At 51.7% G+C, this 23998-nt stretch overlaps 1 protein-coding gene across 4 annotated transcripts in view; it reads right to left on the reverse strand.

Moving 5' to 3' along the window:
- The window catches only part of Nol4l (nucleolar protein 4 like), a 115568-nt gene that overhangs the window by 28204 nt on the left and 63366 nt on the right, over positions 1-23998 (reverse strand). The window contains exon 1 of one of the 4 annotated variants that reach the window (XM_027945195.2): positions 9078-9268. The exons of 2 other annotated variants lie outside the window; for them this stretch is intronic. The gene's annotated coding sequence lies outside the window, so the exon portion shown is untranslated. Of the gene's footprint in view, positions 1-7312; positions 7428-9077; positions 9269-23998 lie in introns of those variants that run through there. One more of the 4 variants, XM_027945194.2, reaches the window with a different exon arrangement.

Here is a 23998-nt window from a genome sequence, read left to right on the forward strand (position 1 = left end):
AACTGTGTTTGGGAGCCGGCTGTAAAGCACAGGAAAGATGACCCAGCAGCTCCACACCCAGAGTTCTGGCCTTGCCTCCCTTTCCCCAGCACCCCAGCAAGATACAATGGCCTCTGTGGGCCCAGTAAGAACCTCTGGTGGAGCACCCCCAAGCCTCCCCACCAGGGCCCCTCACAGACAGGGCCCCCACACAGACGGCTCTTTTATGGTGAGCAAACACTTTGGTTTGAACTTTCTTCACTGCTGTCCCTGGGGCAGACACATCTGCTAGAGAATGGCCTCCACTCCTCCCCCACCACACAGGGCTGGCAGGGAGTTTCCTGGAATTCGCAGCTTCTGTGCAGCCAGTGTGGACCCTCTGGGCTGAGTCCAGAGGACAGGAGCTGGGACCGGTACTATGGGGCCCCACGTCGCCCCCACGCACTCTCCCCACGAACTCGGTGTCCAGCTCCCTCCCATGGCTGCCTGCTCTTCAAGCACAGGTCTGCAGCCTCCCAAAACTTGTTCACTTACACTGGAGTGCACATGCGCTTGCAAAGGTTCTCTCTGCACAAAGCATACCAAAGCACAGAACTCTTCCCTACTTTAGCATGGGGGCTGATAGGTGGTGGTGGTGGGTGTCCTTTGGAGGTACAGAGCGAGTGCACTGGGTAAGCCGCTCCATGGGCCCTGCTGGAGCTGGGTGGGCTCTGGGAGTCAGGCGCAGGCATTCTCCCTTGGGCCCCTGCTCTGTGCAGAGGTAGGAAGACTCCGGGGCATCAGTGGCACAGGCATGAATTAAAAGACTGGTATCCTATGAACATTTGGAAGCACCTATTCAAAGTCGTCATCCATTCATCAACAAGTATTTCCTGAATATCAGCTATAGCCAAGCACCGGACTAGGTGGTGGGAATCCAGCTGTGGAACAAAGTCTGACCTTCCTGACACCCCCCCATCCAGTGCAAGAGACGCACAATGAGCAGAAAAATACCTAAAGCGGTTGTAATGAAGGCTACAAAGCACAACAAAGCCAAGGAAGAAAGGAGAGAGACCTGCAGGGCCACGCCTGCCAGCATGGTTCAGAGAGAGCCTGTTCAGGGCACACTAAGCAGAGGCTACAGGAAGCCAGGAAGACCCACAGACAGCATTACAGGCATGAGCTGTGCTGTTGGATCCCCAAGAGCAATGGTAAGGCTGTTGTGGTCGGATTTGGGTGAGCATACAGGGGTCGCAGAGCCACACAGGAGTGTCCTCTACCAGGGTGCACAAAACCCTGGGTGGGCTGTCCCTATCATCTGTAAATCAGAGGCTTGCGGAACATTCTACTAAGCAGAGAGGGGCTCAGGACCTCCAGGAGCAGCACCGAAATCACCCACACTCAGGCCTCACTGGGCCAAGTCCACGTCAACAGAAGCCCAAGCTCTTCAGGCACCCAGCACTCCCCTTGCTTGGCTCACCCCACACTCCTACAGTCTCACTAGGTGGGCACAGTTCTCATCCTACAGATGAGGAAACAGAGATCCTCAAGGCTCTCACTTGCCCAAGGCCACAGACTAACAAGTGGCAGAGCCAAGTGTGTGCCTTGCAAAGGCTCAGACACATCCTCCTTCCGGTCTCCAAACCTCTGCCCAAACTGCCCCCCTCCTGTAGAGGGCCTGTCCCATTCCACACACGTGCCCTCCACCAACTCCAACGCAGGGCCCATCACTAGTCTTCTGGAACACTCGCCTGGCTGTACCTTGAGCCCAGCTGTACAGTATCACTGTGTTATGGGTCTCTGCCTTGTCTTTCCCCAGAAAACCCTAGTTTCTTCCAAGAGTGGGGACCAGCCTACATGTGCTCTGAGTTCCCCACAAGGCCAGCAAGACTTGTTGAATCAACTGAATTGCCTGGCACGACACTGGTGTTTAATGAGGAGGCTGCATTAATTTGACAATTAAGGACTCTGGTCCCACTGCACACAGGTCTTGAACAGGGGCCATATGAAAACCTGGGCCCTGGCTGGTGGGACAGCAGCCACATGCTCCCCCTTCCTACAGCTGCCAGTGCTCACCCTCCCCCAGCCTGGGGATTCTCTGGCTCAGACTGCTGACCTATCCACTAAATGGACTCCATCCCACCCTGCCCTAACAGGTCTCACTGGGAAGAGGTGGGCTGTTTTACATTGGCATCGAAAACACCTGATAATGAAGGGCATCCAATGCCCACATGCATGGATCAGGCAAGGGTTCTAAGAGGTTCCTTCCCAAGGGCCCTCTGAAGCCAGCACCTGAGGCAGGCCTATCTCCTGATCCGGTCATTGCTCAGGGGGCCTGCCCAAACACACACAGGCACAGAGCCCAGGGGTGGAGCTGGGGTCTGGATGCTGGAAGTCTGCACTGAGAGCGAAGGCCTACACCACAGGCCACCGCACCACGCTTCCTTCGATCAAAAGAACCAGATTCCATAACAACAAAGTGCCTGAGATGAGACCAAAAGGGAACTCAAGGGCAAGGAGGCCACATCTATACTTAGACACATGTGCATGCTGGAAACACACGCTCACTCTTCCATGAGTCGATGCACATTACTGAGCAGCTACTATGTGCTGGTGTTGGGGACCCAGATGACCAAGGTGGGGCTCCTTCCCTTCAGACCTTGTCATCTTGGGAGAGGAACCAGCTGGACATTCTGACCCACTTGTAGGTACTGGGGGAAGGGGCTGTGGGATTTCTGCCTAGTTATCAGGGTCTTTTCCCATAGCCTCCAAACCTCAATTTTGGGGGGCAGGTACCAGGGATTGAACTCAGGGGCACTCGACCACTGAGCCACATCCCAGCCCTATTTTGTATTTTATTTACAGACAGCACCTCACTTTTGCTGAGGCTGGCTTTCAATTTGTGATCCTCCTGCCTCAGCCTCCCAAACTGCTGGAATTACATGCGTATGCCACCATGCCCAGCTCCAAACCCCAATCTTTTGAGACATGGTTCTCAGATCTTGACATCCTGACTGATATAGCAATTTTTTTAAGTAAGAAATCAAGTCTATTAAACCTAACTTTTCTGGGGGGAAAAAACCCCAAATTTTGGCCAGACTTACACAAACACCTTCAACATCCACACTTTCAGGGTTGAGCTGGGAAAGCAGACTCCTCAAGTCCCTCTGTAGCCAGGTCCTTGCCATGAAGCTCCCCACCCCCAGCCTCAGAGGGGCAGGCTGTACCTCCAGTCACCCACTCACGCCTGAGCCAGCCGAGGCTGGAGAAGCAGGCTAATTACACAGGCAATTACCAGCACACACAGTTCTGAACCCATCACCCAAGTCTCGTGGGACCTGTAGGAGGCAGCCACTGCAGGCTTGAGAGCGCAGAGGCCTCAGGCCTCTGCCGAGACCCAAGGCTCTCCCCTTCTCCCCCAGAGGCCACAGGCCAGTCACCTCTTGTTCTTCCCTTCTAGAATCTCAAGGGAATTTTAGCCACTCTTTTTTCCCTTTCTGTTTACAAACTTTAATAAAACTTCCACCGGAAAATAGAAGGGTGCATGCAATCCATGCTTGTGGGTCCCCTCTCCTCAGACCCTGTGTGACTGGCTAGGCAGCTGTCCCCTGGTTTGTCTTACATCTGCCCTGGATGTAAGACAAATCAGGGCACCCTGGAACCTGTGGCCTTACCCACCTGGCAATAAAAGTCCATCATGTAACTGGCATCACAGGGCCTGAGCCATCATGGGTCACAGGGCAACAGGGCCAACTGCTCTTCTGAAAAGAGAACCCTGAAGTTGGCTGGGCAGGCAGGTAGCACCTAGTCGGTCTTTGGGACACACCCCAACCTGGAAGCCGTGACTCTGGGCAGGGGAGAGGAGCTAACCAAACCCTCCCTGCTCTTATCTTCAGTCCAAAATTCACAGGCAGGTTCAGCTTCTCTCCACCCAGCTCCAAGGCCCTTCCTCCTCTGTAGGCAAGCAGCACCAACCACTGCCCAGCCACGGAGGAGAACACGGGAGACCAGAGCAGAATGGAGGAGCAGGTCTGTGTCCACGGCTTGTAACTATGGGGAGCTGCTATCAGTAACCTGATTATTTTACAACTGGGGTCAATTTCTCTGGAACTGGGCTCCTGGTGCCTCTGAAGTGGAGCCATTTGCATCCTCTAGGACTCAGGATCCAGGGGCGTGCCCGGAGCGATATTTTCCAGGCCTTTCCTTGGAGCTGTAACTCTATCTCTACCACTTACATGAGAAAGAAAAAGGAGGAGGATTTGCAGAGAATTTAGTGCAACTGTAAGCCCTAAGCCCTGACCAGGAGCCCTGGGTGTGTGTTTCAGAGGATGGTGGGGGCAGGGATGTGGAGGGGATGTTTCTGAGCCAGGCAGGAAACAGACCCCTCTCTGTACAGCCCCCAGGTTTGTTCTGTGGCCGGAAGGAACACCAGGCTTGGGCAGTTGCCCCAGCACCAGCTCTACTCGCCGTGGGTAGGCACCAAGATGCGGAAAGTGGTGCAGCTTTTCCACCCAGTGCTGGGCACGGCATGCTCAAGCACCTGTGGGCCCTTGCCAGGCCAGGGATGACTCGGCCCCTCATCTTCATGTTGGCGAGCACTGGGCACACCACCACATGCCAAGAAGGTATTGAACCACATTTGACCCCAATTCAGCCACTTCAGTTCATCAGATGGCTTAGTAATGGAAGGGGAAAATCCCCAAGATCCAGAGAAGCCAGGGTTCAGATCCCTATTGTGTTGGGTCTGCACCAGGAGAGGCTGAGGTGGTCCCAAGTCAGCTCCTAGGCTCCCTGGGGTCCTGAGGCTGCTGCTTCATGCCAAGCCCACCTGGCCACCAGGGGAGGAGGCCAGCCTTCCAGGGACACTCCCTGCACAATTCCATTCGTTCCTGCTACCAGGCCTCCTTTGCTCACGAGCCATACATACAAGCACAGCTCTTCTGGGAAAAGTGAAGCAGGGTGGGCTGAGAGAGCCAATCATCTACCCCACTTTAGGTATTCTCCCTCTCTCTCCCTCTCGCACTCTCTCTCTCTCTCATTCTCTCTCTCTCTCTCTCTCTCACACACACACACACACACACACACACACACACAGTGTCTGTCACAACGGTGCTCACATATACATGTGCATGCTCTGTTGTCCTTGCTGTAATGGACGCCGGGGTGCTGTGAGGAAGCATTTCCCACACCTTCCTACTGGTGTATGGAGGGTAAAATGGGCTTTTGTTCCTAAGCAAAGGCAACTGGCTGTTTTCCCAGCATTCCTCACCATGAGGGCCTCATTGATACCCCCAGTCCCTGCCATTAACGGGGGTCTCTTTAAAAGGGACGTTGGAGAGATGAGCTGCAGCAGGCAGGATTCTTCCAGCCAAAAGGAAGGCTGCGGGGAATCACTCTGAGCTAATCCCCTGCAGGACTGTCCTTCCAAGAAAAGGACCCAGACAAGACAAAAAAGTTCTTGAGCAACTCAGAGATGGCCCAGCTCCCCATTGCCCCAGGGTGGACAAGGCCAGGAAAGAAGTTCCTCAAAGTCAGCCTTCTCAGCTGGGAGGAAGATCCTGGGGTGCTCTGGCTTGGCAGGAAGGTGCTGAATGGGGTTCAGACACCCAGCCACGGGGCAGTGGGAGCAGGAGGTGCTGCCTTAAAATCCTACTCACAAAACAAGCCCAGCCTGAGCCGGGATTAGATGGGAGCTGGATATTATTCAAGGACACATTTAGGCCTTAATGGTTTTCCAATGAAGGGGTAATTTACTACCTGGGGGGTTAAACTACCCACTGGGGCCTGAGCCATAAATGGGCCTTCTCCCCAGACCGACTCATAGCCCTGAAGCCAGCATATTACAGGGGTCAAGACAGGGGACCTGGTCTCATCATTAGAAGCTCTCTCCAAAAAAGTAATGAGAGCCCCCAACACCTCTCCTTAGGCCTACAACTTGGGCATGTGTGGGGGATTGGCAGGTGGGGTGGGAGGGGGTCCCAGCTGATTCTGGGATAAGTAGGGCTTTAATCTCAAGGGAGAATCTATTTCAGGCCACAACCCTCAGAAAGAGGAGGAAATCACAGAGTCCAAACACCATTTCAGGTGAAATCAGGAGGTTATTCATCTCCCCTCAGAGCAGACAGAAAGAAAAATCAATGTTTTAGAGGGGGGAAAAGGTTCCATTTGAATTAATGGGTTTGTGGCTTCTCCATTGATCCGCGCCTCTTCACACTTTCTTTTTGTGCTTTTGTGCTCTTGGGGAGGGAGGAGGGAGAACAGACTGGGGACTGGGGCGGGAGGGGGGGTTCTCATAACGAAAAGGACGGTCTAACCTTAACCTTTCTCTAGGAATAATGCTAATTAGCGAGGCTTAATGAGAACTTCCCCCAGGAAGCGCGGCTCGGTAGGGGCGACCGGTAGGACGGCCAGACTGGGGCAAAGGCAGCTCCGAGTGAGAGTAGGGTCACTTCTGAACCCAAGCGGTGGAATTAAGGGGAAAAAAAAAATCTCCCTTCTCCCTGCCCCCCTCCAGCCAAAGTATCCGGCCCTTGAGGACTAGATAGAGGACAGAGAGTAGCGGGCGGAGGTGTAAATCCAACTTAACCCTGCGCGCGCCCTCCAGCCGGCCGGCTGCCCCTAGCCCGGTGTGCCCCTGCGCCGAGAGCCGCCGATGCCTACGACTTCCGCACGGATGGTGCACCTGAGAGGGGCACCGGTTCCCTTGAGGAGGGACAAGGGCCTGCCAAAGTGGGTTCAACTCTGCAAACCGCGTCTCAACTCGCCGCACCGCGGCGGGGAGCCCCTCCCTGCCACTCGAAGCTTCCCGTCCTCACATCCCCAAACACAGTCCACTTCCCTTCTCCCGGAGGCAGCGGCAACCCGAGCCCGGCCCCCACCCCGCCGCCAGCGAACGTCTTTCTCTCCGGGACGCGGTGCCCAGCCCGCTGCAAACGGTGTGGCCGCGGCACAATACCGCGGCGCGGCGCACACAATCACCGCCCCCCAGGACCGGCGGCGCGCACAGCCCGGGAGTGGGGTGCGCCCGGCAGCCCCGGGCACTTGGAGCCAAGCACACCTCTCGGGCACCCGGCTGGCCCCAGAGTCAGCCTTCACCGGCCCCCACTCTCGGTCATACTAACCCGCCACCCCACCCCCCGCCCCAGCCCACTCCGCCCAGGGCGCAGCCGCTCGCCCGCGCCCCCCTTCTCAGCCCTGGCGCAGGAAGCTCCCCCTGAGTCCCCCTCCCCGGAACCCCCCTAGCCCCCCGCTCCCCTAACCGCAGCTCAACGGCCGGCGGCAGCGGCGGGAGGAGGGGGCGACGGTCGGGAGCCCGGAAACGGCCCGATCGCCGGGTCCCGGCCGGACTCCGTACCTGGGCGGGCAGCGAGGCGGAGACGGGCGGTCGAGCTCCGCGAGTGAGCGGGGCAAGCGGCGGTGACAGCCCCACAGCTCCAGCTGCTGCTGCTGCTGCTGCTGCTGCCGCCGCGGCCGCCCGGGGAGAGGGGCTGGCACCACCGCGGCGCGTCACTGCCCGGCCCGGGGGCGGGGGTGGCCAGGGGGAGGGCCCAGGCGAGCGGCGGCGGCGGCGGCGGCAGCGCCGCGGCCGGGAGGGAGGAAGGGGGAGGGGGGCACCGGGCACGGGGAGGCGGGGGAGGGGGGCGGGACCGGGCACGGGGCGGGGGCCGGGGGGAGGGGAGCGCAGGGAGGACGCACGCAGGGGGAGTAGGAGGAGCAGCAGGAGGAGGAGGTGGAGGGGCAGGCGGGCGGGAGGAGTGGGCACTGAGGGAGGCGGAGGGAGGGAAAGGAGGCACCCAGGGAGAGGGGAGAGGAGAAAGGAGGGTGGGGGAGAAGAGGAAGAAGGAGGGGGCACTGGGCCAGGTAGCGGGGGGGGGATAAGGGCGCGCTAGACTCGCCGCCGTGCGCTCTGTGGGGGGAGAGCGCTCTTAAGGGAGAAGAGCTTAAAGGAAGATCCGTGCGGGGGGCCTGGCCGGGGAAAGCAGGCTGTGGGGTCTGTGCCTGCCCCTAGCTCCGGGAGGCCTTTGGGTCCCGGGGTTGGGGGCGGGGGCGGGCACCTGGCAGTCTGTGTTCAAGCCAAGAGAGGGAGACTTGGCCCAAAGAAAGTGACTCAGGCACCTTCGGGAACTCTCCGTGCCCCGGGGCCTTCGGACAGCCCACGACCCCCCTCGGGTCTCTCCGGTTCCTAGGGGACGCGGATCCTCCTTGGGCGGGGCTGCCAGGCGTGGGGGCTCGGCCCCAGGAGGTCGGAGTGAGACCTTGGCCTGGAAAATCCAGGCACGTGGCCGGCTCTCTGTCGGGTCCCCACCCCCCCACCACAAGGCCCCCTTTTCTTGATCAAGTTCAAGCTCGAGCTCCTTGCCGCGCTATCCCTCGGCCGCCCTCTCCTCTTCCCTCCCCTCCTCTCGCCCTCCCTCTATTCCGCACCGTCTCGCCTCTTCACTCTTCCTTTGTCTCTTTCCCACCACTTAGTTTACACCGCCCCTGCTCCCCTCCTCCCTGTCCCCCCAGTAGGCTCCTAAGTGTCCAGGCTGCGCTCACCTGTTCGACCCAAACATTTCGGAGACCTAGAGCGCCCGCCGCCAGTTCCCTCCCGGCTCCCTCCGCCATCCCTCACCCCACTCGGCGGGTTTTTGTGCTCCACCAAACCACACGGTGCCGGCTTCTTACTGTGCGCAGTTGTAAAGTCATAGGACAATATCAAGAATGCTGCTCCATCCCAGATCTGGGCGCGCACTGTCCGCGGAGACTCAGTACCGCAGGAGACGGAAGACCCACGCGGATCACAGATGCGATCCTCCTGGCAAACAGACCTTCTCCTCGGGTGCAGGAGAAGACGGTTGGGATGGGGTATAGCAGGGTGGGGAATGAGGTACCTGGACTTCCGGGCCACCTCAGATTCGGCCTGAAACGTAACACGCTAGTCCCCAAACAGCAGAATTAGACCCCGACTGAGAAAATGGGTCAGGGGCAGCCGCACCCACCTCCCAAATCCAAACCCCTGTTGCAACAGATTAGGTTCGGATAAAGCTAATGTTTCAACGGGGATAGAGATACGCTTGTGGAATTCTGTGGGGAAATGCGCCCCCCACCACCACCAAAAATAATAATAACAATCCCACCTCCTGGTTCCTCTGGTCGAATCCGAAGAGGAAAGGTAATTTCTACAGACTTCTTTACGCTACAACTCACTCACAGTAAAACCAGCTGAGAAAAGAAAATGAGACAGCCACCGCGATTGTTTGCAATTTTGAAACAGACTGCCTTTAACCCTCCAACTTTTTTTCTGCAAAAAGCCTTTTTCTTTCTTCCTCTGAAAGCTTTGCATTGTGAACACTCTAAGTAGACAAGGCTCCCTCTACAGGTGTGAGCTGGAAGTACACCACCACAGGTTTTGAGCTCAGTATTCACCCATTAAAAAAAAAAAAAAAAAAAACATTTCAAATTAAGGGCATGCAGACTTCATTCTGCACATACTAAAGATTTTTTTCTGCCAATATAGGTCCCATGCTTTCTTTTTAAAATAGGGTTTAAGCTTTTATTCCTGAAATCAAAATGCAATCTCGAAGCGACTGACTCTTGTTTTCTCCATTAAATCTTTACTTCTCATCCTCTGGGCTGTGGGGGTCTGCAGTCTTCACTAAGTCAACACCCACACATGTGGGTGCCCAGTAATGATTTTTAGAATGAATCAGTGGCCAGAACTCTTTTCAGTTCATCCAGAGAAATGTGGGTGTTTCCAGCATAGGAACTGTCCTTCCACACTCTGAAAATCAGATAATACATAGGCTCAGGATTTCCTGTCTCTTCCCAACACATTTTTATAGACCTTTGACTTCTCCTGGCCTGAGTCACTATTTCACAGCCATGGTGGACATCTGGGCTTGAAATATAAAGCCAAATCCAACTGAAGTTCAAAGGTGGAATTGAACACAGATAACCCGCCTGTTTTCTGATTAATAAAAGAGAGCTAATGCCGCTCAGGAGGGCAGAGTGGTGATTTTTTCTAGGCATGAAATGCGAACTCACCATCACTGAGATAAAACAGCCCCAGCCCCATTTAACCCACAGAAAGCAGTTCCTGGAGGAACCTGGCTGCTTGGCGGCCTGTCATGAGGTGGGGCTGTGCCTGTGCTGCAGCCCACAGCAACCTCCCAGACCCTGTCCCTGAATGAGCTGCAACTCCCAGAGTAACCTTGGGTTGGTTGTTTCCAGCATCCTTGTGCCTCTGGGCAACTCCTTCTCTCCTTAAAAGTGGCCACAGCATGGGTCTCCACAAGGAATTGGGTGACCTAGTTTCTTGACCACTAATTCTCCCAGTATGTGTCCCTTCTTCAGGCCCCAATCTGGGCGGAGCCCATGGCAAGGACAGCTGCTCTTGCATGCTGAGGGGGGGGGGCGGGACACTGCCCTCATGCCACCTCCAGGATCTGCAGACAGTGGGTGCTTTCTGTAAACAGATGCATGGCACATGCTCTGGGGAGCCTCTCAAGGAGCTGGCACCTTCAAGCAGCCTCTCACAAGCGCAAGTGGGGCCCTGGTCAGGGGACCCTGAGGCTTGCTGTTATAGGAATAACACCCCTAGTGTTATGAGAGCAGACACCATTCAAGCATCTCAAAACACTTTAAAGCCATTTATCCCCAATCATTAAGGATTACTTGTTAATGACAGAGGGGAAAGTGTACCTGCCTAATGGAGTGACTGAGCAGACACCTCCCAACCAAACAATCAAATCAGCTGGCCCCAGAGTGGGGCCATCTGACATGATGCGGCCACCTCCTGAAGGGACATGACAGAAACAGCATCACCCACATTGGCAGCAACTCCAGGTCTCATTCTGCCCCAATATAGTTAGTCTGAATCTGATCATGAGGAGACAACCAGATATTCAGAGAGACTCCATGATACCAGGGTCCTGGACTCTTCAAAACATTCACTGTCATTAATCTGACTGCTCTAAATTATGAGATGAAAGAGAAATAACAGCTCAATGCAACGTGTGAATCCTGGTTGGGTCCAGGAGACCAGGGCTGAAGTGGAGACACGAGGACACAGGTGAGCTGAGGACTGGGTGGCCAGGGAAGCTCCTCCCTGGGGGAAGCCCGCTTGTGCTCTGACCCCAGATGACTGAAGCTGACAGCTGGGTGCAGAAAGGTGACCAGTGTTGCTAGAGCGAGGTGAGCTGAGGAAGAACCAGAGATGAGCACAGGAGGGTGTGCGAGGCCAGATCTATGGAGCTGCTGGAGCTCATTCTGAGAGTGTGGAGATGATACAGTCTGAATCATGTCTTTATCTCAGGGGAGATGGGATTAAAAGGCAGCAAGAGTGGCAGCAGGAGACAGTGAGGAGGAAGAATAGAAAGGGTCGAGCTAAGGTCAGGATGTGGCTCAGTGGCAAAGCATTTGCCTAGCAAGTGTCAGGACTTGGGTTCAAGTCTCAGCACCACAAACAAAAACCACACACAAAAAGAAAGGGTCTCTCTAAATGGGATGGGGTTCAGATTCTGGCTCTAACACTTTCTAGAAAAGCAACTTTGGGTGCCATATTTAAGCTTCTGTGAGCCTCCTTTCCTCATCTACGAGTGGATCATGAGATGGCATGTTTAACCCAGCGTTTGGTACCAAATTTTTCCTTTCAAAATTAGAAACCAGGGCGGCCAGCCTCCAAGATGGCCCTGATGATCCTCACCTCCTGGTTCCCCACTCTCATCTTATCACAATAACTGGGATGGTAGCCAGGGTGTGTGACTTCAGAGGCTGGTCATTAAAAACAAGCTTGATCTCTTCCCCAGAGGGAGTACTTGAGACATGGCAGCTTCCCTGCTCCTCCTCATTAGGACGGAAAATGTCCCAATCTCTGTCCTACCCCTTGGTGTGAATGCAGCACCAGCCCACCGGCACCAGCAGTGGCTGCAATCTCTCCTCACTGCACACTTGTCCTGAGTGGTACCCACAACCTCTTTTATCTTTGCCAGTCTCAGAGGTGAAGATCTTCCTCTGCCTCCCTCCATCTGGGAGCATAAGCGTGTCTGTGCGGACTGTGTACTTATTGACCACTTGTGTTCCTTGTTTTCAAGAATAACTTGTTCATTTCTCTATTTGAATTGTTGGTATTTTTTTTTTTTAGGGGAATACCGGGGATTGAACTCAGGGGCACTCAGCCACTGAGCCACATCCCCTGCCCTATTTTGTATTTTATTTAGAGACAGGGTCTCACTGAGTTGCTTAGCATCTCACTTTGCTGAGGTTGGCTTTGAAGTCCAGATCCTCCTGCCTCAGCCTCCTGAGCTGCTGGGCTTACAGGAATGCACCACTGAGCCCGGCTCTATTTGAATCATTGTTTTTTGTTTTTTTGTTAAAGATCTCTTTGGAGATGAATAAAATCTTTTATATATTTGCAAATACATTTTCCTTTTGTTATCTTTTTTAAAATATATTTTTAGATGTTGATGGGCCTTTATTTTATTCATTTATTTATATGTGGTGCTGAGGATAGAACCCAGTGCCTCACACATGCTAGGTAAGTGCTCTACCACTGAGCCCGAGCCCCAGCCCCAGCCCCACTTCTGTTGTCTTTTTGTGATAGGAATTCTCCTGCCATATGAAAATATTATAAATTTATATCATCTGGTTAAATTTTTTTCCTGTTAGAGCTTTAGAATTGCAGGTCAAAATAAAGTTTCTTTCTTTTCCAGCTTTAATGGCTTAATGATAAAATTTTTTATTTATTTATTTTTTTGGTCCCAGAGACTCTCTACCATTGAGTAACATCCCCAGCTTTTTTTTTTTTTTTTTAATTTTGAAACAGGGTCTCACTAAGTTTTCCATGCTGACTTTGAACTTGTGATCCTCCTGCTTCAGCCTTCTAAAACTGCTGGGATAACAGGTGTATGCCACATACCTGGCTCATCCATATTTTCTTCTGGAACATTTATATATTTGTCAAACAAAATCTTTATTCCATCAATTCATTTTCATCTAAGTAGTGAAAGTGGAGGGTCTAGTTTATTTTATTTTTTTCTAAACTTATTTTTTCTTTCTTTTGTGGTGCTGGGAATTGAACCCAGAGCTTCATTCATGCTGGGCAAATGCTCTTCTGTGAGCTCCAGCCCAGCCCTCAATACTGTCATTTTGAAGAAATCATCATTATTAGAAATGCCATCTTCATCATGTACTAATTTCCCATTATTTGGGAAACATGTCTATTCTATTCTATTGATCTGTCCCACTATGATAGCTTTAAAATATCTGTTAATATCTGGTCAGGCTAGCACCCGACTCTGCCCCCAAGAACTATCCCTTCCCACATCACAGCCAAGACAATTAAACAAGGGTCACAGCACAACCTTGGAGAAGGGAGGGAAGCCTCCCCTGAGGAGCTGGGGGCTGGGGAGAAGGTTCCTAAACGAGGGGGCTCTACTCCAAACCAAAGAAAGCAGGAGGCCTGCAGCAAGGGAAGTGGTCACAGGTGCCTGGAGCTGAGCCCTCGGGGGCTGGGGGCACACCTCTCCATGTACTCTTCATACTAGTTGCTGTTTGCAGAGCCGGCTGCGACCTCAGAGTTGGTTGGACCTTTGGTGAAAGCTAGGAGAGGCCGTCCAATACTGTGTCCTCATTCCTCCTCTAGCTAGAGAAATTTCTCACTGTGGATATAACTAAAAGAGCCCAATTTCTTGAAGTAAACACTCCTGAAAACCACAACAAAAAGTAAAAATTACATCTTCATTCTTTTCAGAAATGTCTTGCTTTGAAATGTCTCTGGTTCTGTCACTCTTCTACCCTGAAACTTCCAGTAGCTTCCAGCTATGGCTTTCTCAGCTGGCCCTCCAGACCTTGCACAGACCTTAGCTCCCTTGATTCTTCTCTGGGAAATCTGCTGTGATCAACTGGCTGCCTCTGTCCCCAGCTCACCCAGTGTGGCCCCCTCCCTGCTTTTATTCATGCATGCTTCTAGGCAAGTGATCCTTCCACAGACTCGTGTGGAGTCCTCCCTGTGCAGAAGTGCAGGTGACACAGCTGTGCAGGATGCAGACGCAGGACTGCCTCTGGGGACTCTGCAGGCCTGCAGGGACAGGGAGATAAGGAAAGTGACCCGAGTTTTCTTGATCTGATGCCGGTCACAGGAGCTGGTTGCTGTTTGCACTTGACAGGGCTGAGACCTGCTCAGAAGGAAGCGCTCAGGGTGTGGACCCAGAAAGACTCCTCAGAGGAGGTGACACGGTCGCCCAGACACCGGGTGTTTAAGGGTACACATGCACTGAGTAGACAGAAAGGCGCCTGGGCTCCCAACAGAGACGCTGCTGACCCTCCCCACATCTAGGCCCCTCTGAACTCCAAGTGCCATGCTCTGATCTGACACCCACCTTGGCAGGTCCTTGCTGGTCACCCCGCGGCTTTCCTTCCCTTCTCTTCTGCTCAGCCTCCAGCACATTCCCTGACAGGGCCCTCAGCGTTCAGGGGCTGGGGCTGGCAGGCAGCACAGTCCCCATGGAGTCCTGCTGGATCAGCCCTGCATGAGTGCTCTGACCCCAGCCTCCCTGTGAGTCCCACAGTGGTGCCCACCTCGCTGCCTTCTTTCCAGCACCTCTGGAGAGGCTTGGCCAAAACACCACAGCCAGCCGTGACCCAGCACTCCCCCTTCTGGGTGTGGGCACAACGAAGTGAGGACAGATGACCCTAAAGAATCATCCTGGAGCCACCTGGCAGCACTGCTCACAACAGAAGCTGCCCTTGGTCACCCACAGAGGATGGACAGTGAAGAGTGAAACCCTGCTCAGTGACTAGAGGCACAAGCTGTGCCGCGACTCCAGGACCCTCACAAGCTTGCGTGTGTGTAAAAAAGCATGCTGTGCAAGCTCACTTCCCAAAAGTTCTAGAACCAGTGAAACCAACCTATGCTATTAGAAAGAAGCCAGGCTGGTGATCACCCTTGCTGGGCAGTGCCTGGAAGGGGTCTCTGGGGTATGCACAGACTTCTGTCTCTCCATCTGGGCAATGGCCACCTGAGAAGGGATCGGACTGGAAAGCTTCACTGAGCTGCCCACCTCACGGTAAATGCCCTTTTCTCTGTGTGTGAAAGCAGAAGACGTGTGCTCCATACAAGTTTTAAAAAGGGAGAAAAATAAACAGCCAGGGCAGTTGCCACGGCCAAGTGGCCCGGGGCTCACTGTGACCAACTCCTGTGACCCACTCCAGCAGGGCACCATGCGGGGTGATATGTGATGCTGTCTTATGTAATCACAAGGTTGATATTAACGCCATTGTGCATAGAGAGGGCTCACCCAGTCACCCCATCATGAGGAAGCTGATGTTCCGAGCCCAGGGAGACAAGCCACGGTCACAGGGCCAGGAGCCAGCTGTGCTGGTGCCTGGGAGGCGCTGCGAAGGTGAGCCCCCAAGTCAGACCACCCACACGGCGCTGCGCGTCACTGACCCCCAGCAGAGCAGAAAGAGGGACCCACTGGAGCGAGGCCCAGGGTGCAGCCAGCGCTCTCCCTAGGGCTAGGAACTAGGAGCACCTCTGGCTGGACCCGGGGCCTCTTGCTGCAACCTTTGAAGGAGGGGGCCTGGGAAGCCCATGCAAGGAGACTGTGGGTGGCAGGCAGCAGCCCCTGCATGCCCCAGCCCCTGGTGGCAGAAGGGGTCAGAGCTGCCCCATGGGGACCTTTCTGGTGCTGGATTCATGTACTTGGAGATCAGCATCCAGGGTGGGGGTAGAGCCAGGCAGCAGGGCACTGGGACACATTCTGCTTGATTCAGACCCTTCTGCTATGTGACCTTAGATAGATGATGGAACTGCTCTAAGCCTTGGTTTTCTCATCTCTAAAATGGGTGAACATCACCAGGGACTTGTTTTTGAAGGCTGCAGTGGGGTAAGGCTAAAATGTGGTGAGGCCCCAAGAGGGCTGGTCTGGAGCCAGTGGGCACAGAGTTCGGGCCAGACCTGAATTAGCACTGGGGCCAAGGGTGACAGAATGTCTGCCCTTGGTGCAGGAGCCATGGTGGTGGAAAGAGCAGACCTGTCCCCAGGAGGCTGGCGCATGATGCTCTGGTGGCCCAGCCTGCCTGACCCACAGTTGCTTTCTTCCACCTTTCTCTCTCCCTCCCCTCCCGGCATTCAGGGAGATGAGGGTCTCTTTCTCATTAATGCTGTGACTTCAAGCAAGTGTTACTTGAGTCCTCTGAGGTGGAGCCTCGGTTGCCAGTTGTGAGGAGCTGGTTCTGGTCGTGAGCTACCTGCCCCACATGAGGCCAGAATATAGCTTAACTGATACCCAGAATTGATATTCTCCCATGTCTTCCTCAACCCAGAGAGTAGAAAAATAAAATTCCTTCTTTACCAGCCTCCCTTATAGGTAGGGGTGAGGGTAGAAAGTGACCTTGTTTTAATTAGTGAGATGTCCACAAAAATCTGTTGGCAACTTTCTGGGAAAGCTTTTGCTTTGCTAAACTAAGTTAGTGCCGCCCATTCCCACCTTCTTCTCACTTGAATATGAATAAGATGGTCAGAGCAATAACAGCTAATTTGTAACTGTGAGGAAAATGTCAAGTCACAAAGTCACCAAGATAGCATTGCAGGTGTTAGCACCAAAGTCAGCTCTTCTGATTTTCTTATACCAGGATAAAATAACTTCATATTTTGTTCTCTGGTCAGCTAGAATTTGGTACTTGTAGTCAAAATCATTCCTGACTGATTCAAGGGCTCCTCTCTGTGGGTGGACTAAACAGGACTCCATACTCTTCCATGTGGCCTTTTCTCTAGTGTGTCAGCTCCTGCAAGACGACAGGGGTGCTGTGTCCGGGAACCTGCTGGGCGGATTGTGGTGCTGGGAGGAGAGCAGCGTTTAGTTCCCTCATCTGTGAACTCCGCAGGAGGGAAGGGTTTCCAGGTGTGTGGGCACCGCCTCAGCCAGGGTCGAAGCCCAGCTAATGGGCATCTGCTCTCTTGGTCTTATTTTTCTTGAGGCACTTAGAAACGCTCCAAATACCCGTGGGCTAGTGAGGCCGGGCTCTGTACTCATCTCTGTTGAGGTCGCTGTTCATGGCTGTGCTGGGCTGTGCCCCTTCCCTGACTCTGCAGCACCCTCACCCAAGCTCAGGCCTCTCCTGGCCCCATTGCTGGGGCATGGAAGGGTGGAAGGAGCTGCTCTGCCTGAGAGGGGTAGGTGGGTGGGCCGGCCCCCAGCCCAGCTGTGCCAGCGACCGCCTGTCTGCTCCTCACCCTCGACCCAGTGGGCTTCCACCACAGAGGAGCTTCCCTTGAAGAAAGGCGCAAAGAGTATAATTTGAAAACTGCTCCAGCCAGCCTGCCCCAACCTACTGATCCAATAACAGGGAGGCTGTGTCACAGAGAAAGGAAAGCTGGACTGCTGGGCAGGGCTGCACCGTGAGCCTGAGTGGCAGCGCTCCCCCTCGGGCACTTATTTCTCTCACCATCCCCAGATTAAGCCCCTGCTCTTCTCTGGTAGCAGAAGGTGCACCACAAGGCTTTGGGTCGTACACAACGAAGTTTGTACCCAGCCAGCAAGCCCCTGGGAGCGGACTCCTGAGGACTGCTCCATCATATCCCAAGCATGTCTCCCCTCATCCCCGTCCCAGCCGCCTAGGTGTCCTACCCCAGGGCCTTTACATGCTGTCTCTGTTGCTTGGAGAGCCTGTGCTTGCCATGTGCAGAGGCTGGCCCCTCCTGTCAACAGATCTTGGCTCACATGCCTCCTCTTCAGAAAGGCCTCTGGCTCAGAAGCCCTATCTACCATCTCACTCAATTTTAATTCTCTGCCCCAAACTTCAAACTTCTGCATATTTTTTTTTCCTTATTGACTTATTGATTACCTCCATAGCCTATGAGTGTCCAGAGCTGGCCGTGTTAGCTGTCTTCTTCACTACCGTGTCCCCAGCACATAGTAGGACCTAAAAAATTATTTTTGAGCCAAGTATGGTGACGCACACCTGTAATCCCAGCAGCTCGGGAGGCTGAGCTAGGAGGATCGCAAGTTCAAAGCCAGCCTCAGCAACTTAGTGAGGCCCTAAGCAACTTAGACCTTGTCTCTAATGAAATGTAAACAAGGGCTGGGGCTGGGGCTCATTGGTTAAGCGCCCCTGGAGGGGTTCAGTCCCTGGTACCAAAATTAAAAAAAAAAAATTATTTTTTCAAGTGAATGAAGAAGGGAATTTCTCTAAAACTATTCAACGCCATGTCACAGGCAGGGCGAGGGTCTGAATGAGGTGAGAGAGCTGCCAGCCTGCTCACGGCCTGCACCTGGGCATCCCGAGCAAAGCAAAGAAGGCAGCACAAATTCACAGTGCAACACTGTGCTCTCCGCCCTGAAGGGGAAGAGAGCCTATTAACGAGGTAAACACCATCACAACAAGGAAGGAGCCCGCCATGCTTCTTGAGTACACCCATTATCTCTAATTGATCTCCAGACATCAGCCGCTGGAGCACTGAACCCCTCCTGCACCCTCCAGGTCTGGTTACAAACCCCACTGCCTGCCTGCCCACCCGCCAGCTGCATGGAGTCAGGGTCCTCTCTGGGCCCCTCCAAGCTGGGGAGAGGCCTGTCTGGGCCCCATGTGAAAAGGACCCAGTGGGTCAAGGACTCAAGTAGGAGCCTCAGCCACAAAATGAGCTGCATTTGCTTCAAAGCCATGCAATCAGAAGAAAGTGTCAGAAGAAAGTGACAACCACCCATGAAAGCTGAAGAAAGCCCCCTCCCCAAGTATCCTACTGGCTCTGGATGCAAGAGGCCCCTGAAAACTGCAGTCGAGAGTTTTTGTCCACCAAGAGGAGGATGCAAAAATATCTAGTGTACAAAAAATAAAATACATGACTTCGCCACAGATACCAAATCCTCTCTAGACCTCCGTCAGGCTGGGCCCAGGGACAGGGGTGGGGTGGGTCACAAGGTCGCCACCAGTTCAGTGGCCATCTGGATGTTTCCAGCCGCTCCTTCCTGGCCCAGCCCGGGAAGGACGCCTCCTTTCCTGTTGGATCTCTCTTGTCCTTAGAGCTGGGGACTCAGCTACCCAGGCTGCCTTGCAGGGCAGTTTACAGTCAGAGCCCAGGGAGGACAGAGCTACTCCCCTCATTTAAGATGGCCCAGGTATTGGCTCCTGACCTTGATCCCAGCTTTTCCCTTGACACAGATAAAGCATTCCCAGGCCAGCCTGGCTGCAGGGTTCTGCTCTCCGCACCAGGCAGCTCTTCTGCCTGCACCAGTAAATCATGGACCCTGCATGCATTTCTTTCTCAGGATAATGAAGTTAAAAGGCCACCTCCATCCTCGCCTGTGTTGGGGGTGGAGGGCCTTGAGGAGCTGCAGGGACAATGAGCCCTTCAGGTTGGGGGTATCTACTAACCCCATCAGGGAACTGGCTCTTGAGACAGGATGTCGGTTGTTTTCTGCTTCTTTCCCATACAGCTCCAGGGAAGCAGGAAGAAAGGAGAGACACAGACTCCTCTGGGCCCAGGCTGCATGGCAAAACAGCAGGAATGCTTGTTCTCTTAGAGTCTCTGGCAGTTGCAGCAAATTTCTGGAAAGCACTGAGGATGTTCCATAACATTTTTTGATCTTGAAAATAATGCTCCATACAAAAGATGTTTGTCAATGAAATTTTTCCCGCCTATTTTTCTTCTCCCCTCTATAGTGGGGACTGAACCATTTTTATTTGGCCTTGAGCTTGTGATCTTCCCACCTCAGCCACCTTATTACAGGCGTGCACCAAGGGCTCTTGCCTTTCTCTGTCCTTTCTAGAAAAAGTTTCCAAGAAATTTTCTCCTCTTGAGTTTAGAAATACCCAGTTTTGCTTGATGCATCTTTAGGAGGACAGGAATGCTGGGTTGTTCATGTTTAGGGCCCCTGGGCGCCAGCCTGGGGAATGTGAGGCTCTGAGCTCACAGTCCACCCCGGGTTGTTGGATGAACAAAAAGGCCCGAGGTAAAAAGCATCTTGGCTTAATTGACAGGGCCAGGCAAGCCAGGCCTCTACAGGAGGATTCTCCACCAAGAAGGGGATGTAAACATGTCTAGGCATGGAAGAAGCACATTTTTTTTCCCCAAAGTATCAAGTTGGTAAAATTTTATAAAAGGTCAGCATGCCTGTTTCATTCTACTGTCCTTCCCCTCCCCAAGTACCCTCCCCTCCCCAGCCTTTACTCCCCTCTACCTAATCTAAAGTAGAATGAGGGGCTGGGGCTGGGGCTCAGTGGTAGAGCACTTGCCCAACATGTGTGAGGCCCTGGGTTCGATTCTCAGCACCGCATATAAATAAATCAAATAAAGGTCCATTGACAACTAAAAAATATTTTTCATGATTTTTTTTTCTTTTGTCATGCTGGCGATTGAACCAAGGGCCTTGTGAATGCGAGGCAAGCACTCCACCAACAGAGCTATATCCCAGCTAAAAAATATTTTTAAAAAAAGTAGAATAAAACTGACATTATTATCTTATGTACATCCATGACTGTATGACCGATGTGATTCTATAGCATGTACCATCATAAAAATGAGAAATTATGAGGGGAGGGGGGATAGTAGAGGATAGGAAAGGCAGCAGAACACAACAGACACTAGTATGGCAATATGTAAATCAATGGATGTGTAACTGATGTAATTCTGCAATCTGTATATGGGGTAAAAATGGGAGCTCATAACCCACTCGAATCAAAGTGTGAAATATGATATATCAAGAACTATGTAATGTTTTGAACAGCCAACAATAAAAAATTAAAAAAAAAAAAGAGAAATTATACCCTATTTCTATATATCAAAGTGTATAAATGCATTCTACTATCATGTATAACTAATTAAAACAAATAAATATTAATTAATTAATTAAAATGGTGGGCATGAAGGGACCCATTCCTACTAGATTCAAAAACATGATCTTAACACAGTGCAGTGCTGCTGGTACTTGAAGAGTCAAAGAGGACAGTGGACTGAACAGAAATATAGATACTGCTTCAGACAGAAATTTGCTAAGTTGTAAATGTGGCATCTCAAGTCAATGGGGAAAAGAGTTTTGCTCACCATCATCATTGTCATCATCATTACTATCTGCTGTGCTGGGGATAGAACCCAGGGCCTCTTGCATGCTGGGTGAGCACTCTACCCTGCACCACACCCCAGCCCCCAAATAGGTTATTTAATAAAAGATGCTGAGACAAAAGGGTTAAGCAGGATCCAAATCTCAAGAGTATCCCATGATACTTTCCAAATGAATCAAAGATCAAATTTAAAAAATAAAAATGAAAACATGTCTTTTTTTTTTTTTTTTTTTTTTTGCTCTGTTAGTTGAGAGGGCGTAAAAGAAAGGACACTCCAATAACAAGCTCAGCTGGCACCTAGATCTCTCAACTAACAGAGCAAAAAAAAAAAAAAAAAAAAAAAAAAAAGACATGTTTTCATTTTTATTTTTTAAATTTGATCTTTGATTCATTTGGAAAGTATCATGGGATACTCTTGAGATTTGGATCCTGCTTAACCCTTTTGTCTCAGCATCTTTTATTAAATAATATGATTCTCCAATAAAAGGAAGCAGAGCTCCTGGAGAAATGGCTGATTCTAGGTGTGGGGTAAGATATAGATGAGATGAGCCTGGAGTATCTTAAGGTGCCAGAAAGTTAAGAGGAACTGAGGGGGGAATGCCAAAACCAAACCAAGAACTAGGAGCACCAAACCCTGAGGGGGACATGTTAAAGGGACACAGGAGAGGCTGGGGTGTGGCTCAGAGGAATAGCGCTCACCTAGCATGCATGAGGCACTGGGTTCGATCCTCAGCAACACATAAATATAAAATAAAGGTATCATGTCCACCTATTACTAAAAATAAATAAATATTTAAGGAGTGGGGGAAGGGGCCAACTGAAATGTCCCAATGGTTGAAACTGGGATAATTAACATTAAAATAAAGGAGCACAGAAGTATAACCCAAATATAAAACAAAGGGCCACAAATCCATGTGGTGGCTCTGGATGCGTGAAGGCAGAGAAGATCATCTCCCACGAACTGGGACCTTCGTGCCCACCCCTCACCTGCAAGGCGCTCGGTAAGAACAGCACGCCACACACGGGTGCTGGCTGCGCACAGCAGCTGCCTTCAAGGTGTTCGGCATGAAGAGAAAAAAGAAGAGCAAGTTGAGTGACAAAACCGGACAAACGCCTGGGCCAGGTATGATCAAGGCCAGTACAGCCTCACAAATCACACTGACAGTGTGTCGCTTCCATAGGATCCAAGGAAAGGGCCCTCGGCGACCACGGGTGTCCTCTTAATAACCGTAAGTGTTATGTTTTATATTGAGAAGAGCATCAGGCAGATCCCAGATCCTGAAAATACATGACTGATTGTCCTCAAAACTGTCAAGGTCACCATAAACAAGGAAAGTCTAAGAAACTGTCATGGCCCAGAGGAGCCTTTATGAAGTCTCCTGGTTGGAATCCTGGAACCAAAAGACTCTTGGGTAAAGAGGAAGAAAATCTAGCAGTGGTGCAGGCCTGAATCCAATCCTGGCGGCTTGGGAGGCTGAAGCAGGAGGATCCCTTGTTCAAAGCCAGCCTCAGCCACAGTTGAGGTACTAACCAACTCAGTGAGACCCTATCTCTAAATAAAATACAAAATAGGGCTAGGGGTGTGGCTCAGTGGTGGAGTGCCCCTGAGTTCAATCCCCAGTCTCCTGCCCCCCACAAAAAAAAGGAAGGAAATCTAAATAGACTTTGGTTAGCAATAATGCATCAATATTGGCTCGTGAGTGGTAACAAATGTATCCTTGTGAGGTGAGATGTTACCATAGGAAAGGCACCTGCTGGGAGTGTGAGTTTGGCGGGAGGGAGTAAGGAGATAATGTGGGAACTGTTACCTCAGTTTTTCTGTAAATCTAAAACTGTTCTCAATAACAATCTATTACAAAAATGAAAACTTGAAACTACTAAAAAAGAAGCATGAGGGTGGAGTGGACTTAACCTTTTTGAGACTCCAATGTAGAAGCCACTCAAAAAAAAAATAATGGATAACTCTGAGCCTATAAAAATAAAAACAACAAAACACCCAGCATAAGCAAGATCAAAAGATAAAGGGGAAGGATGGGAAAAGAGAGGCAATGGCTAACTCTGGGGAATCAAAAGAAAAGAAATGTAATCACGGTATGCTAATTGGGTCATCTATGAATAATACACACACAGTCACAATAATATAAATAATGAATAGTGATTTATCCAAGTAGAGAGGTGTAGATCTATTGAGGGATGAAGGAAAGAGAAATAGTATCTTGGGAAAGGGTGTAAGAGCGTATATACTTAGCTCCCACAGCAAGAAATTAAACAACAATACAAGTCTGAATTTAAAAATCAAGAACTAGCAGTATGAGCACATTATGGAGAAACAGGAGGTAAATGCCAGAAGAGATGTCTAAGAGATAAGAAAGAAAAGGGACCTTCTCAGGGGAGTAGAAACGGAAAAGAGGAGAGGCTAGAGCAGGGTCTGTTATTTTGATATGATTTTTTAAAAATGAATTCTAGGACTGGGATTGTGGCTCAGTGGTAGAGTGCTCGCCTAGCATCGGTGGGACCCGGGTTCTATCCTCAGCACCACATACAAATAAAGGCATTGTGTTGTGTCCATCTACACCAAAAAAAAAAAAATGTTAAAAAAAATTCTACTGAATAAAGTAAAAATGAATACAAACAAACAAACAACAACAACCCCCGACCCACACACATAAAAAGATAAAGGGCCGCCTGAGAAGCCACTCCTGAGGACCAGTCACCCTGGGGTTGCAACGGAGGACCTGAGAGGCACAGGACAGAACCCATCGGCAGCTACCCAGCGCGTGTTCCCCCCATGGGACCTCTCCAAGGAGCATGCTCTGACTAGAGAAGTCCAAACAGCAGCCTTGGTCAAGGTCAGTATTTCAGTTGCTTTTTTGTTTTTCTTGCCACAGCATAAACCTTCCACAGTGCCAGAGATTTACTGAGACAGGAAAAGGCTGGGCCTCTGATTCTCAGATCCTAAAAATGTGACGGCTGGCATCTCAAGTCTTTCCTGTGCTCC

Source organism: Marmota flaviventris, chromosome 2 (assembly GCF_047511675.1).
Source record: "Marmota flaviventris isolate mMarFla1 chromosome 2, mMarFla1.hap1, whole genome shotgun sequence".
Classification (NCBI taxonomy): domain Eukaryota; kingdom Metazoa; phylum Chordata; class Mammalia; order Rodentia; family Sciuridae; genus Marmota; species Marmota flaviventris.